This window comes from Zerene cesonia, chromosome 20 (genome assembly GCF_012273895.1).
Source record: "Zerene cesonia ecotype Mississippi chromosome 20, Zerene_cesonia_1.1, whole genome shotgun sequence".
Taxonomy (NCBI): Eukaryota; Metazoa; Arthropoda; class Insecta; order Lepidoptera; family Pieridae; genus Zerene; species Zerene cesonia.
The window spans coordinates 493894-508761 of record NC_052121.1 but is presented as its reverse complement, the minus strand read 5'-3'; the positions used below and the strand labels follow the sequence as shown (position 1 = coordinate 508761).

Below are 14868 nucleotides of genomic sequence, written 5' to 3'. Positions count from 1 at the left end.
ATACATTATTATATACAAATCACCAAAATGTAGGGCACTTTAGGACTGACATTTCATAGCTCCATTTCCATACAACGAAGCGTTTGTGGTAGTATGAAAATGGAATTGATCGATAAATTTTCATATGTCATCATTATAATAATTACCTACAACTTCATCTGAAGGATGTTATTTAAAAGTAAACCTCCGCTTCCGCGTCGCCAGCAATTACTACTTAATACTCATTAGTGCAGACCGAGTAAATCAAAATGAAAATGCCAAGAAACTAGTTTCATTTCAGGTCGAGGCAAGAACGGTTCGCGAGATGGCACATCTGCGCCGCTTGATCTATGGCAGCGCATATCACGACATCTGATATGAAACCCACTCGCATATTTCAAACGACAGACAAATTGTGCGCAAGTCTGTAGACGTCGAGATTATCTGCTATCCGGTAATAAAACTATCAATAACGAAATATTTGTGCGCTAAGAAAGATTTAGGGATGACACACACACACACACACACACACACACACAAAGCGTTAAATTAAAATGTTTATTCAAGCCTGTGACGATCACGCTCTGAGTCACGTTATTTCCTGGAAAATTGACACATACTTAAATATTACGGTAAATTTGGGCCATGTCATTGCACAATACATATAAAGTAAGTAACAACAGATCAAACTACCTACCTAGTACCTAGGTATATTATTTCAATAGGAATTCCAATAGTAATAGGTATGAAACAAGTTTCGTAAAAACTTAAAAACACCACGTCGAGAAATCATAGAATCAACTAAATAGTTTCGTCTGCTCTTTTATAGAGTATACGCAAGTAATTAGTTAGCACTGGCAATCCTAATCATTGGTTAAGATAATAAATTGGTTGAATACATGAAATTTTTGAATTGTCACCGATCTCTGATAAGTGTACAAAGTTGGAAGTAAATGTAGCCATTAAAAGTGTGTCAAAATGGATTCTAAAGAGACGGTTAAAATACAAACGCACAGGTAAATCTAAACGTGATAAAAATAGATTTTCTCCATCACCATACAATTTTCACAATAAAACAATGTCAATAAGATGCTGTCGTTTACTGAATTCGATCTTATTACTTGGCCCAAAACATTTATCAGCAAAAACAACAGAAAAAGCGATATACTTTCATTGCCATTCGCCAACGCGCATAAAATCCTGAGCTTACCACATCTCAAGTATCACTCATACAGTTGACAGTTTAAAAACGATAAATTAATAAGAAGTGTGGCATCAATACATGCGTGCGCGCACATTAGCGGCCGCGTGAATGCCCTTATTGGTCATGAATCTCAATTGTCTACGTCACCGTTTATTCCGTGATTTAGTGGACTGATTTGTATAATTGTAAATGACTGGCCTTTCGCTGTCACTGACAGCTTCTACGAATCCTTTATGTAGGTACCTAGGTCAACTCAACTCGTGAAGCAGCAGGCCCTGACCATTGCGAAAGATTTTCCCTAAAGCTGTAATGATTTTAAGTCCCAGTATTTATAAATATAATATTATATTCTTTTATGATTGGTATGCACTCTATACGTTCGATTTTCTCGGTCGATGTACGGTCATGAGTTATGGTGCATCCGATGCTACACATATAATATAAGAAATGTACAACAAATTGAATAACCTACTTAATTTTCCTTTTTTTCTTTCCCTCACCTCACTTTTCCCAGTCCATTCCTACCTTCCATTCGTCAACCCTATCCTTACGCCTTTCCCCTTAAAAGCAGGCACTACATTCGCAGAAGCACTTCCTCTGCGAATGTTTATGAGCGGTGGTGATTGCTTACCATCAGGCAAACCATCAGCTCAGGTCTGACACAATAAAACTTACCATCAAATTAGGAGTGAGATACTGGATCGTTATTAATTTGTTCTATACCTTCCTTTTTGTAAAACATAGACTTTCCCATAATATCTAATTGTTGGCTTCCGCATACAACCGTAAGTGTCCCGAGACAAACCGCAAAAATTTCTTGAAACATTATCTCAAGGGCCCAACCACAGCTTGAAACTTGCTTTATGATAAAACTCCTACCTTTTTTTAAACAGCTTCAACACATATAAACGAAGAAGGATTGGATAAACACCCTTCAGTACTGGAACGTTTCATAAAGGATTCAGTAAAATCACCAGAGCTGGGTCTAAATCTCTGAATTTAAACAAATCTTTGCCTCGTCCATCCGTTTCCAATATTTATCCGTTTCGCTCAATAAATAGGGAGAGGAAAATTGGAGCCTACTAACTAGATATATTTAAATCTCATGTAACAGGAAGCAAATATATTTTATCATTATCTTAACAAGTCCAGATGCAGCAACAGACCTCATCATCTACCACAGGACTACCAAAGAAACCTGAGGACCTTCAAAAATGTCAAACGAAACAAAGACAAACAAAGCCTCTACGTATACCAACACTACGATCATATTCAAACCAATTTATATCTACGAATGGCTTCACATTAAACTCATGTTCACATCAAGAAAATAATAACTGCACTATATAATCATATGATATACAATTGGATAAACATACGGTCGTGTAACGACTACTGCTATGGGTGAAAAAACTTAGCAATTTTATTGATTACCGCAAAATGGCGCGAGCAATGCATAAACTCGACCGACTGTCTTTACCCACTGTACAGGAAAATGACGCGCGACGCTGTTACAGCCGCATACTAAATAGTTTCTTAATTACATGATGTATTTATAATTCGGTTATTCGCAAATACTTTTTATTTAAATACATAATTTAATAGAATATTGTTACAATTCTAACAAAATTTACATAGATACCAAAACCATTGTGAAAATGGATACGAAAGTCCGGTAAATAAATAACATCAGACTATGTAATTATAACAATTGTACCTACGTTTTTTAGGAAATAATTAAATCAATATTGCTATAAATTTCATAGACCATAAAAATAATTAATCGGTTAATATAATCCAGTAACGGCACATAATAAACAATATTAACTGTCTATCCTTTTTTAAGAGCATCAGTCGGACGTTGCTCTATAAAACATTGTCCAGTGAGTCAACCGGCGTGTGCGCAATAAATGTAAACAGTACGAAATGATGCCCGCTGTCAATGCAGGTATCTTGGGCCATAAAATTTTTATTGTCCTATAATTTAGTGGCGACCAATCAGCTGCCGATCCATTACCGCAGTATGATTGAGCCGCGTTCGACATTACCATATTTTAAAACGATAAAATTATTCGAGTTTATGCTTGATAAACATCCTTCTAGATTGTTCGGATTGACTCTGTAATTATTTGCATTTAAGGGAATTATGTGATGGTACGTTAACGTATTAACTTATTCTTTGCATTGATATCAAAACTATAAAATTTTTAATATTGAACTATTGTTGAGTCTGCATAAGCTCAAAATAAATATTAGTGCTTTTAAGTTAGTTATTTCTTGTGTATTCTTTCTTTTTAAATTTAAACTAATAACATACACATATTTATAATCATTTGTAATTGTAATGTCATAATAAATTTGTAACACCCACAAAAAATAATGCAAACTTACAATGATAGTTAAACGTATCATTTTCCATTCATCGTTTGCCGATATAAATAGCAATTCAAACATAATAGGGTTGTCACAACACGCTCCGCCACTCATCAAACCATCGTTTTTATCAATAGTTTTGACAAACGGCATCTCTGAACATATAACTGGCAGGTGTTTTATAATTGCTTTGTTAATTGAATGTTTAATTATGATAATAATATATTTGTAGCTAGGTATGTATGTAAATGTCAGCAGTCATAATATTAATGGTTAAAACAAGAAGGACGGGATTGGGAACTATATACGTACAGCAGGACGTAGCATGCTATGTAAATGAATATATTCTACCGCAGTAACTTACTGATGTGTGTCTGTCTTTACAAATAATTACAACTGTTTTTATGTATTGCATATGGCTGGCGGAGAGGTCAGGCGTTGCCACGGTACGGTTATGATCGAATTTTTTCTATTTAAATATTTTTCTAAAATTACCTACTTATGAATTTTCAGTCACAGAAATTGCGTTGTTATTGTTTAGGTAAAGGCGGTAGAACAATCTTATGAATAGAAGTAATTTTGTGTTTAAACATTTATTTAATATCTTATTAGAAACAGGAACAAATTAAAATACATAGTGCCGTAGTGAGGAGTAAGGTTTTTAATAAGGCGTTTAATAATAAAAACAAGGCGGTTAAAACCACAACACACACATAAAAAGTCTAATAAGATCACAAAACTAATAGATAAATATAGCTACAATGGACACCAACATGCAATGAGTCTCTTAATTAAAATCAAACTAAGCAGACGCCACAAATCGATGCACAAGTTGCAAAAATCCCCAGTTGCATTGGCTGCAACAAAAATATAACGTGTCTCCGGCAGACCGGTCGTTTTTCCTCACGCTATCTTCATATCCGCTGCTCGACCGCTCTCTAGCGTATTGGGCCCTTGGTATGGGGCCTCAACTCTTTGTAATACTCACAACTCTACATATTTGAATATATATAATCGTAAATTTAGTGTGCATTGTTGTTTGTATCGTCTCAGAGGGTAGTGAGTCATAAATTTTATACTTTAAAAACAAGGATGTGCAAAATTTAATTAAATCATATAAATTAAACACAAAAATAGTAAGATATACAAACACTACAAAAATTTTGTTAGAACAAAACATACTAATAGAATTAGTATTTAGGCTTTAAGAGACAATGCAATATGCTCGAGAATTCAATTAATAATATGTCAGTATATTTCTCCAAGACTTACATTTAAACAACATAAATAACCCAACGTTTAAATGAATTCATTATTCTAAAATCGATACACCTAATACAAAAAACTCCTTTACAGTGTTAACGTTCACGTACGAACCAACACACATGCATTATCAACATGAATGACTTAAAGCCCCAAACGACCGGGCCCCAAAGCGCATCAGTCCGTCCCGCTCTTGTGGTAATGCTGTCTTTATCTAAAGACTATAGAGTCTTGACAGAGGGGTGCCGAGCGCATGTGTCCGCGAAAATGTAGAAAGTAAAAAAGAGAAAAGACACTCATAAAGCGACGCCGGCGACGATCCTTCGAGTTGCCAACTCGATTCGTTTGAAAATTTCAATCGCTCACTGTTGGATACGTTAGCGATATCATGTTACCTGCATGTTGTCTCGCGTTCACAATTTGTCAAAACCTCCATACATTATGACACAGTAATTCGAACAGTTTTATTGACGTTTTATTGAAATGAGATTTCGTTCTGTATAGAAAAGTATGATAAGTTCGTAGGAAAATTAAAACTCGCCGATGAATTTAAATCCCAAATCAACGTGCTAGGAGTTCTCATGGTAATGAAACATTAAAACACGATTAGACTTTTATTAATTACGTATCCCTTAGTATAGCTTTTTTTCTTGTGTTCCTGTTTATAAGCAACTAGCTGAGCCCCGCGGTTTCACCCGCGTAAGTCCGTATCCCGTAGGAATATTTGGATAAAAAGTTGCCTATATGTTATTCCAGTTGTCCAGCTATCTACGTACCAAATTTTATTACAATCGGTTAAATAGTTTTTGCGTGAAAGAGTAACAAACATAAGCACATCCTTACAAACTTTCGCATTTAAAGTATTAAGTAGGATATCAGAATAAAAAGCACTTTGCTGTTAAAACCTAAGTGTTGCTAAGCAACGTCTGGTGGCAGGTGTCAGAGCCATCCCCGCCGCTGGATGCGAGACACATCGATCAGAGATAGGCTACTGTCCGATAAAGAACATGTTTCCAATATCTCATATTTTTCAAATTCCGATATTAAGCTAGGGCTGTCAACTTGGAATTATTGTTTATACATGACGATGTTATCGTTAAGACGATGGTTATTTATTTATTTGAAGCTGCTTGGCGTAGCACGTAATTTATTTTTTATCACTACGTCCTTTTGTGTTAACATAAAATTTCGTAAACCAATTATATCGGTATAATATAATTAATAAGTCCTATAACTATCCATATATATATTTTATATAGCATTCTAATATGTACTGGAATTTATTATTGTCTTCTTTTATTACCTAATAATAAAAATAAATGTTAGCAACCCTACTTGCAACCCTTTCCACTATCACGGAGCATGGCGACTCGCTGTCTAAACCATCCACGTACATGCCTTTGTATTTTCGAGTATTTACCGAGTTGAGTTTTTATAAATGGATTAGCGAAATTATTTAGGTACTGTCATTTTATACTCTTTTAATTTATGAACCTATATATAAGTAGAGGGTCTGTACTTAGCAAATAATATAAAGAATATAAAGAAATTTCAAAATTTCTCAAACAATATAAAGGTTTAGAGTGTGGGAGTTGAGCACGCTTCGGCACGTATTGGGCCAGCTAGCACCGGGGAAGTGCCACACCCCCACAGGAAACCGGCGTGAAATAGGAGCATGCTACTGTGGTTAGGTGAGTGGGGAGCCGGAAACCCGTATCCCTACCCTCTTTACCCTTCCCAATTCTTTCCTTCATTCCCCATCATCAAGTCTTTACTTATCCCACACCTTTTAGAGTCGGCAATCCACTTGTAGAGACGTAAGGCTTCTGCACTTCTGTAAATGATAATGGGCGGTGGTAGCGCTTACCGTCACGGGACACAGCAGCTCCTTTGCCGACTATCGCATAAAAAAGGACGTCAGGTGCAGTCGAATAGAAATTTGCTTAGTTGATAATAGGGATCTGCTGCATATGTAACATACCCTTTGCATATAATAATTTTTTAATTTATTAACCACCCGACAATGCGTACGCTCGCTAGATTGCAAGCTCCTAGATGCTAAACACAACAGGCACCCACAATGAAGGTGGCAGACCTCACGCGCGTTTAATTAAAAGACCTGTCGATTTTGAAAAGGGATAAAAAGCGCACATTTCAGATAAGTGTATCACTAATGAAGCTATGCAAATTGCGCCCACGCACGCGGCGGCTTTGATACCGAGCGCTACTGAATTTTTAATCATTAGGATTTACTGTGCGCACTGTACTTCGCGATTAATTAAGTTTGCAGCAATTAGGGACTTTTTGCTTTTCCACAGGTGTGGATGATATTTTAGGATCACGTTGGGTGTTTGCGCTGGTGGTAGGTCAGGATTTTTGAGGTTCTTTTGGTAATGTTCTTTAGAGTCATATACGAACGCACTATTACTCTAAAATACAAAAATAAAACTCTCTCTCTCTCTGCGTGTTAGACCTGTGTCCCCACGTAAGTTTTCCCAGGGAACGGGAATTATCTTTCTGGTGGTACCCAAGTATTACGGAAGGGAAACATATTTAAATACAAAACTATAACACTACAAATTACAATTCTGCACGTCATGAACGCATGTACTAGATTTCATGCAACTAACTATTTTAACTATCTTATAAATACGCAAAAGGCCATGACAATCTTGATGGTTCGCATATTAACATATAGATACGAAAGGAACCTTCTAAAAAGGTGGTGATTGAAGATGGATAAAAACAACTAAAGATGAAGAATATGGTGACCGTGGTTACATGACATAGCGTGGTTTTTATTCTAGAGCAGTCATTGAAAACATATTTATTAGTAGTCTATATTCAAAACGTTTCACTAATAATGAAGGGATATGCAACGCACGTCTAAACAAACACAATGTATGTGTGTATGAGTTAACTGCTAAATACACGTTCCTGTATTTTTTACCCGATTAACTGATTCCCAACATAAATACACATTGTTATCGTCAGTAAATAGACGTTAATAGCTTATTACTTCATTGAGCTCCGTGTTGCCAACACATCAAGATGAATTTACCATATCACTTTGTAATTATTAACATACAAATTTTTTATTAACGAAATCTATATAATATAGTCCATGCTACTAGTATTATTAGAAATGCAAATGTATGTCTGTAACAATTTTACAGATACCGCAGCACCATTTTTGATTAGACTTTGTAGTGAGAATCTTGGACTTCAAAGCATGGAGACATGGCGAGCGTGCAGGTAATAAATAGATTTTTTTATTATTTTTTCTTTTTTAGGTATAGGAAAACTGACATGTCATGAATATAAACTTCGACGATACTAACCACCTGCACTTGGCTAGCGTGCTAGATCGTATTCCTATCCTTCATGAGATGAATGGTTATGCCTGTGGGTTTGTGAGTGGTTTCCCGCGGGGCAATGCTTGTAACAGAAGACGACTGCTTCGAATGTTACCATTTAATTTATTTGTTACAAAAAAAAAAACAAGGAAAACACTAGATATACATATATCAAAATATTGGTAAGTCTTGTCCAATGTAAAGTAAGTCTATTTTCCATACTACATTGATACCTACAGAACAAGTTTGTAGATTTCACAGTTGCAAAAACAATTCCCATAAATTGATTTGTAAATAATTCTATATGTAGGTCATAGCCCATAGCGCATAATTTTCCAATAAAACAGGGGAATTCAACGTTGGCAACACTGATCGCGTGCATTGCAAATGGCGGACCACCGGCGCACGCGCATAAAAACATTAAAACTGTGAATTGTTTATTGCCTTTTACTAATCAATAATCGAAACCGAGATAGCACTGTAATCGACATCGCCTATTTATAGACGGATTGTTGCGATTATAAATATTAATTAAAGTCCAGCTTCGTTTTTGCGATTGGTCGCTATAAACGCTGCTGATAGCGAGACTGTGTGAAAAATGTAAGGACGATTAGAAACAGCGTAAATCTAATGGAAAGTTATATATATACATATAATATTGTTGTTATATAATGCATGGGTGTCAACATAGGGGCTTTTTGTATGGCCTGATTGGTGCATGCGGTCTATTTGTATAATGTTTGATCAAAGATCTAGGTTTAAGAGATTCAGCACCCACCCTTCCCCTCAAAATTAAAATGATATATAAAGGACTGTAGTACCAGTAAATACGTTCCATTAAATAGAGATGCTATGTATCAAATTGTTTGTACCTTTCAATAGTTATTTCATAATTAATTAATTATAGCACACTGTGCGTATAGTAATGTAATCAAATTTATTAAAACTGTCTTAATGTTCGCTACCATATGAATCGAACCCAAAACCTCAAGTACAGCAATTGAGCATGTTTATTCGATCTACCTGATAAAATCAATTCTACTACGTAGTCAGTGAACAATGACCACTATGACGTTACACGTTGAACAATTCAATCAGTCGAGCGCTGCTGGTACGAATCGCCAAGCGCAATAACAATACGCAATTTGTGTTGCTTGTTTTTATCGAAGTGATTAAAGCGCTAGAGGCGCTGGGAGATATTGGTTGATTGGTATGTATTATTGATACATTGCTAAAAGTCACGATTGTTGATTTTAAAGACTTTTACCGTAACACCACCTCATACTCGAAGAAACAAACAGAATTTCAATTACCTTTGTTCTAGTCCTATTTATACATATTTTATCAACTAATTCCACAAAGCTTATTTGTCAAATTTATTTTAAGATAAATACAGCAGAACATCGAGTAAAAGCTAGTTCAATTGTGTGATTGAACACTTAATTATCTTCTGGCTTTACCTAATTTTACCTGTCAAGTACCTAACTTTAAAATAATCCGGTTTATCGATACACTATGATCTAGGGTTGCCACTAAGTGTGTAAATTATAAATTTACTTACCATCAAACTTTTCACATTCTTGCCACAGGTTTTCAAGGTATCTGCAATATTTCTCAAGATTGCCATTTCAATTTTCCTCTACTCTTATTCAAGAGTAAAAAGCATATTTAGAATATAAAAGTATATTAAGAATATATAATAAAACTGTATTTGGAGCACATAACCAAAGAGATAAGTATTTTAAAAACTATGTAATCATTAGTTTCCTTTTTTTTAAAAACACCGATTTTTAAGGAATTTTCTTCATTACGCATAAACTGAAGAGCAGCAACCCTACCTCAACAGACAATGCTAACGGCACCCTATCAGAGATCGCCAACACTTGAATGGTAAGATCTGATGTTCTAACTTCTATAGCTGTTGAGACCGTCACAGCGCGGGGCGGACACTTTGATGCAATATGACGATTGGAGCTTGTAATCTGTACTATTATGGAGGATAAAAGATCTGAACGGTGAAGAAATTCGAGGAAACACTTCGTTTAAACATTTAATGTTAAAAAAAATGTACATACTAGAAAAATCTACAGCTATTTATTATATGTTAGAAGTGATTTTAAGGCATTAGGTGTTTTGGTTCCATACTTTATTTTATCGCCATTGACATCAAATAGGGATTAATTTATTAAAAATTAATAATACAAGTAATAAATGGTGTAAAAACTTGCAAAATGTGTGTGTATTTTTATGTTACAGTAATTAATTATATGTAATTGAAACTGATATTAAAATAGCTTCATTTTCAATAACACCACACACACATACACGTACTAATAACTTATACAAAAATAACAATACAATCGTTCCTTCCGAGAGATTTTAAATCAAAAATCAATTGAAGCCCGGGTCAAGATTCAATCCAAGTTGAAGAAATTGTTCTTTTGTTAGAAATGGAATTAATCGTGGATACGAAACCGCGACCTTTGTCCCTTTGTGCGGGACCTCATTATGTTTGAGAGGCATTGATTGCCATTTGATGAATTTCAGATCGATGGGAAATGATGAAAAATATACCATGTTTTGTGGTTAAATTGAAAACGATATTGATAAAAACATGTTGTATGGAGATAGATTCTTTTTGTTTATCAGAATATGTAGATATTTGGATAAAATTTTCGTGTAGCTGATTTTAATCTACCTACCCTTAAACCTACTAACCAATAAACGCGGAAGTTTATAAGTGTGAATAGAGGTATGGATATTTGTTATTCTTTCACGCGAAAAGAGCTGATTATATCTCCATGAAATTTATGTATATTTTATGAGATAGGTAAGGTCTGGATTAACGACTGCTTTAACTCGGGTACCACGCTAGCGACACCGCTGATTGCAGCTACTAAATAATACAATGAATAAATCGCATTCAAGATCCGTTTAAAAAACTTTAATTATGATAGTGTGATAAGTATTTCCTTTCTTAAGGATAAAACTATGGAACGGTCTGCGGCTGTTTCGACCAATATCCATATTTATCTTCAAACCCAAACTCAAACATTTATTCATTCAACTAGACTTCCTATAGAAGCACTTTTGAATCGTCATATTACACAGTTATAACATTAACCACCGGTTCGGAAAGCAGTTTCTACAGAGAAGAACCAGCAAGAAACTGTGGTTGCTGTTTTAAAATGATATCAATTATACATTTTAATTCTACATAATACGTAACACGTACATAACAATGATGCCAATTACGACTTTACCAACACTTAAACATTGTTCAGGTACAGTAAAGCCCTTCAAATCCCAAGTCACTACGAACAAAACTAACCATATCACGTGACAGCTTCCACATAGTGTCAACTCCAAACCACACTGGTCCTAAGCAAGTCTCATACATGTGTTTCACATTAGCTATTTCTGGAGGACATTAGTACAGACATGATAGAGCTGCTTCTAGTCTATCTGGGTGTGACAGTAGGTTTGTGTCGCAGGTTGTATGGTCTGATTGGTGCATGCGGTCTATTTATATCATGTTTGATCAAAGATCCAGGATTTCGGTTGTTTCGGTTGATTGAAAGTTGTATTGTTATTTTGTTTGTAATGTTTTGTAATGCCTAAAATATATGATCTATATTAAAAGATAGCACTTTTTATCTTTATTTATTTTAATAGGGGCAAACATTCAGATTTTTGTCATATTATTTTTCAAGCAACATAGCAATTTAGTATGATTCATGATTTTAGTTCAATAGATTTTTAGTAAATAGTGTAGGTATATATACACATGTGTGCTGCAAGCTCTGTATAACGACACAGCCGGCGGAGTCCATTGATACATTGATTGTATGTGTGCGACTGTCATTTTAGCTCACTCAGCTATTTAGTAGAATGTTGGTTCGATTGAGTTTTTGCACTGAATTCATTAATATATACATGTAATTCAGAAGAGTATTTCAGGGCAATATAATCAATATTCTTATGGTGTGGAGGTCTACAAAGTTCCTTTGTGCTCGTGGCATCCCCTATCCATTCACGAACATCTTTAACACGAAAGTATCGTCAGTCGAACATTTTTGTTCGAAGTTCGAATTTTTGTTCAAGCTCAATTCTACAATTAATAGTGAGCTTAACACATCAACGACTTGACGGATGGTTCGGTTTAACGGAAAAGCAATTAAACATATTGACTAAGACGCAATAACAATCACTGCCACGACTGATTGGCCTCCAACTTTCATGTGTGCCATCTTCGACGCAACGAGCAACATGAAACAATAAATCATCCACAATTTAGCATCAAACGTGCGCAAACGGCCGACACGCCGCGATCCAAACGCTTTTACGATCGTACCGAGAATATGAAACCGTTGTCGCATAAATCAAACCCATCATACAACGACGACATTATACAATTTACCCGTCACAATTGCCGCGGACCAAACTGATTCTTATCCCTGATTGAATACAGGATATTTCCGTCTGTCCGGTGCAGTCCGGTGCGTTTTGATTTTGAAATTGTTTAGTTGTAATGGCAGTTTTATTCGGCGGTAACTCAAAGGCGAATGGTACAAGTAGGCCGGAATGCTGCGCCCCGATAGAATCTCTCGGATGGACGGGGCTTATTAATGTGATGTTTGAGAAATTGCAAACAAATCACGGCTATGATGGATGTCGAAGTCACGTAGCTGGAGGTTATTTTTGGGACGATTAAGTAATCTGTTACAACGTTGATTGTTAAATCAAGAAAACAGAAACCCATTTCGCATGATTAATTCGCTGATTCATCTCCGTTTCAATACGGTTGTTGGTATAAGCGAATTATAAAAAGCCTACATTCAACCCCAATGATAACTATTGAAGAAAAGAACTTCGTTGGTCACTGTTCATAAACCAGGAGCTGGAGACCCGTATCAATCCCCACTCTTTCCAGTCCTGTATTTCATTCCCTTCGTCAACCTTTCCCTCGCGTATTAAAACTAGCAATATGCATTTACTTCTGCAAATACTTATGGGCGGTGATGGTCGCTCACCACCAGGCAACCCACCGGCTTAGTTACCCTCTTTTACATTAAAAAAACAAACAAAATATCTAATGAAAATCTGCCACTGTATGAATATTATAAGTAATATACCGAAGCGAAATTGAGTATCGAAAATAATATTATTGATTAATCTATTAAAATGATAAATAAACCTTAAAATAAGAAAGAATCCCCATGGATGGACGGATCACTTACATTGCTTCAATATTTTATTCCATATCGATGTCGCAATGACCTGAAACAAACGAGGCATGTCATTAGGAATTATTATGCACAGCCAGCACCTTTACAAATATATAAAGGCTTACAACAGGAATAACATAGAGAAAACACTAAATGATTTCGAGGTTTGTATGTTTGTTCATATAACTGTATCTGCCTAGTTGTAATACTCTTTTGACATTTTGAATTCGGTAAAATTTTCTTTTTTAAATTCATCAATTTTCATTTGTATCTACACACAATCGAATACCTTTAAACGCAACAAATAACATACAAGTTATAAATGCAGTAAAATTATCTAATCGTGTCCATTAATGTTAATCTTGTTAACAAACCATCAACTTAACAGCTAGTAAGAGTTTTGTAAGGTCATTATAATGCGTCAAAAGTAAAAGTTGTATCATTCCGTATTAAGATATACGAGTGAATAATCGATTAATTCGCATACACCCGGCGCCACATCGATTTACAATCGATTATAAATAAACCAGTCGAAATAAAACCGTCGGTTACAGTTATCTTCCAGTAAACGTGGATCTTTCTTGATTGGTCGGTGCTTAAAGTTTTATGTCGGTTGTAAACAGGGTTTAATGGGCGACAAAAATTGGGTTAAATCTTACGTTTGAAGGGTTAAGGGTTCCTGGTACATCATCAAATAAGATATCGTGCAGATTAAAACCTGTGTTTTTGATTAATACATTTCAGAAACCTTTGTTATCAGGTTTTTAAAGACATATAATTGATTGAAGGTTTACAATCAAACTCTTTTTTTTCGCTTTGGTTAAAGGTCTACACTAGATCTTTTGCGCATGTGCAATGTTCAATAGGAAAAACTTAATTATTAATATAATTATGTGAGTCCCAAGTTGTCGACGTGAACTATTTCTTCCAATATTTGTAGTGAAATCGCTGTAAATTTTACCGCAAACTAAATAGCAATTAAAACTAACCAGCAATCAAATATCATTAAAGTAAAAATTACGTGCTGTTTTGTACCCTTCACACATAAACTGCAAAACAGATTTAAAAGGAAGCTCGGTTATTTTGTGTCTCGAAATATAGTCGGTGAAATAAGGATTCTAATGAGAACGTAGAACGCTACTCGCAGACGTAAAAAGCAAGCGAAGCCACGGGCAGACATCTAGCGGATTAATTCTTAATTGTAAACGAATTACAAATCGCAAGCAGCGCCGCGTTGACAAGCCAGCACACACATCGCCACCGGCTTATTGGAGACAATCACGCAATTCGCGAGTAAACCTGTCACAATGACAGCGGCCATTTTTATTTTTACTTGTTAACCGCCGTGTTTTATTTATGTCATAATATTGTAAAGTTTGAGAATTGAAATGAGGAATAGAAGTAACTCATTGCCATCTGCCAACTTACCTTCCAACCAGAACGCATAGGACATTGTCATCAGCCG

At 35.4% G+C, this 14868-nt stretch overlaps 1 protein-coding gene across 1 annotated transcript in view; it reads right to left on the bottom strand.

Moving 5' to 3' along the window:
* LOC119835106 (protein tiptop-like) overlaps window positions 1-14868 on the bottom strand; it is a 206267-nt gene that overhangs the window by 164259 nt on the left and 27140 nt on the right. The window contains exon 2 of the mRNA XM_038359737.1: window positions 13416-13455. The gene's annotated coding sequence lies outside the window, so the exon portion shown is untranslated. The remainder of the gene's footprint in view (window positions 1-13415; window positions 13456-14868) is intronic.